The sequence below is a fragment of the Phalaenopsis equestris genome, unplaced genomic scaffold, assembly GCF_001263595.1.
Source record: "Phalaenopsis equestris unplaced genomic scaffold, ASM126359v1 Scaffold202341, whole genome shotgun sequence".
NCBI classification, from domain to species: Eukaryota; Viridiplantae; Streptophyta; class Magnoliopsida; order Asparagales; family Orchidaceae; genus Phalaenopsis; species Phalaenopsis equestris.
In genome coordinates this window covers 57259-60439 of record NW_018222050.1, presented here as the reverse complement: position 1 = coordinate 60439, position 3181 = coordinate 57259, and positions in this window count along the sequence as shown.

Here is a 3181-nt window from a genome sequence, read left to right as displayed (position 1 = left end):
ATCTTTGGAAGTTGTCGTCCAGATTAAGTATCTATGATGCTCTGATCCTATCAAAGGAGATGAGAGAGTCTATGGTTACATCCTTGCTCGACCCAAAAATTTGTCTAGCTCAATTGGCCAGTACATCCTCAGAAGAAGTTTGCTCATTGAAAGAATAGTCTGGAGTAACCTTTGTAGATGAAGATTTTCTGCTCGGTGTCGCCGACCACAACTGACAACTTTACATCTCCATTAACATTAGTAGATTTGTGTTGTCTAGAGTTTTAGTAGATCCCGGGGCATCCTTCAACTTGATGAGTCTATGGAAATTAGTATATTTCGACATTGATGTCGAGACCTCTTTCAACACTTTACTGGATCGACCGTGGATTCACAAACACAACATGGTTCCATCGTCTCTGCACCAGTGTATCAAGTACTACAATGAAGGACAAGAACATTGCATCAAGGGAGATCTACAACCATGTTCAGTTCATGATGTTGGCATTCATGAAGATGCTGCCTACTACGTACCTCTGAAGAAAACTAACTTCTATCCTGAAATTTTTACAAATAAAAATAAAGATTCAAAAAAATCACAAAGAGGAGGCAATTCAACTCCGCTCAGCTATCTTCCACTACTTGTGCAACAAGTTGGTGGAGGTTCTTTTAGTTTGCGCACCTGAGGTCGAGGCCGGGGACATGGATGAGGAAGAGCCAACTTAATCATTGAACGGACTAGGCCAACCATCAACATTGGTGATGAAGATAGTTTCGAAGATCAAATAATGATGACAAAACAAAAGAAACGTCAGTATGAGATATCCTTAGAGGATATAGAGAAAAGTTAATATGGGACGATGTATGATTGGATAAACCACTATGTGAACACCATGACCCTTACCCCGATTCTCCTTCAAAAGGCCGAGAGTTTAGAGGCCAAGGAAGTCCGTAGCGTTGGTTCTAAGCTGATCAAATTTTATCTTGCTTCTACCTCTACTGATCTTGAAAATCATGTAAACTTGAATGATGATCCTAATGAATTAATGGAATTGCCTTTTGGTTACTTTTTGCCTTGTGTACAAAAGTTAATTCAACATGGACCCTTGCCAAAACCAATGCCAAAAGATAAATTACAACTTTTTGAAAAATTATGGAATGTTAAGGGTTAAACTCCCAACTCAAAAGAGGGTCTCGAATTTGATACAGTCGGATCAGTTGATGATTCAAAATTTAGCATGGTTGTTACTAGTGAATCGAAAGAGAATTGCCCCGATATAGAGAATAAATCCACTGACCAACTAATAGAAAATGCTCTGCCAGAATTTGAGGAGAAAATTAAATCCACGATTGATGAATTGAAGGAAATTAACCTCGGGACTGAAGAACAACCCCAACCTACAATTATAAGCTCTTTACTCAACGTTGAAGAATCTCTACAATTTATCAAATTGTTAACCGAATTCAAGGATTGCTTCACATGGAGCTATGATGAAATGTCAGGAAAGTCAGCAGAGGTTGCAGTTCATAAACTCAGGGTGAAAAAGAATATAACCCTAGTAAAATAAGCTCCTAGAAGGATGCACCTCGAAATAGAGCAACAAGTAATTACCGAGGTAAGGAAATTAATAGATGCTAACTTTGTAAAAGAATAAAAATGCCCCACACAATACCCCACACGGTTATCTAACATTGTCCCAGTTAAGAAGAAAAATGGACAAATACGTGTTTGTGTCGACTTTAGAGATTCGAACAAAGCATGTCCAAAAGATGAATTTCTGTTACCGATACCAGAAATGATGGTGGCTTCAACACATGAAGTTTTCTCCTTCATGGACGGATCATCGGGATACAACCAAATCAAGATGGCTCTCGAGGATGTAGCACTTACAGCCTTCAGAACACGGATTGTAATTTTCTGCTACAAAGTAATGTCATTCGGCCTAAAGAACCCTAGAGCAACATATCAACATGCAATGATAAAGATTTTTGATGATCTCCTTCACTCATTTAAAACCAGGTGGAATGCTACATGGATGATTTGGTCATCAAAAGCAACTGAAAAATAGACCATTTGTACGATTTGACGATTGTGTTTGAACGGTTATGATGATATGACCTTAAAATGAATCCCTTAATGTGTGTCTTTGGCGTTACCTCCGGAAAGTTTCTAGGATTCGTTGTCTGTCATCGAGGAATCGAGATCGACTCGGAAAAGATGAAAGCTATCTTGAAAATGCCTCCACCAAAACTTTGAAGCAACTACATATCTTTCAAGGGAAGTTGGCATACCTGAGACGTTTTATTTCTAATCTTTCAGGTAAACGTCAACCCTTCTCAGCATCTATTAAAAAGGATGCCAAATTTGTTTGGGAAGAGAAATACTTGTGGGACTTTGAGGACGTCAAACAATATTTAATGACACCTCCTATTTTTTCAGCCCCTATCCCAACGAAACTGTTGATACTATGTACCGCGACCTCAGACAACTCTCTTGGAGCCCTCTTAGCCCAATTAAATGATGAGGGCAAGGAAAACACACTCTACTACTTGAGTCGCCATCTAATACAGACAGAGGTAAGGTATCCACCTATTAAGAAGCTTTATCTTATGTTAATTTTTGCCGCCCAAAAGCTTAGACATTACATGCTTTCTCATAAGATCTCATAAGATTACTCATAAGATTACCCTCATCTCAAAAGTTAATCCGTTGCAATATTTGATGACCCGACCAACACTCTCCGTATGGCTAGAAAGATAGTTGATGATCTTATTGCAATTTGATATAACTTTTGTTCCCCTCCGTGCTATCAAAGGATAGAATTTACCAGACTTCCTCGCTACACATCCACTGCCAGCGGGGTCCCCTCTTAATGATGAACTACCAGATGAGCAGATACTATAAATGGAATTCTCCGGCACGCAATGCTGGGAAATGTACTTCGACGGAGCCTCGTCAGCCAGAAAGGATAAATGATCAGGCTGCGTTATACCGGGCAAAGCAGGGATTGGTTTGAGGGTATGCTGAGGTTCTCATACCACCTGACAGAGCCATGTACCAATAACAAAGAAGAATATGAAGCCTTAATCACCGGATTGGAATTGGCAATCTTGATGGATATAACAGACATTTTCATCTATGGTGAAGTCAAACTCGTCAACTAGCAAGTCACCGGACAATACAAGATTTTGAAACCAAGAT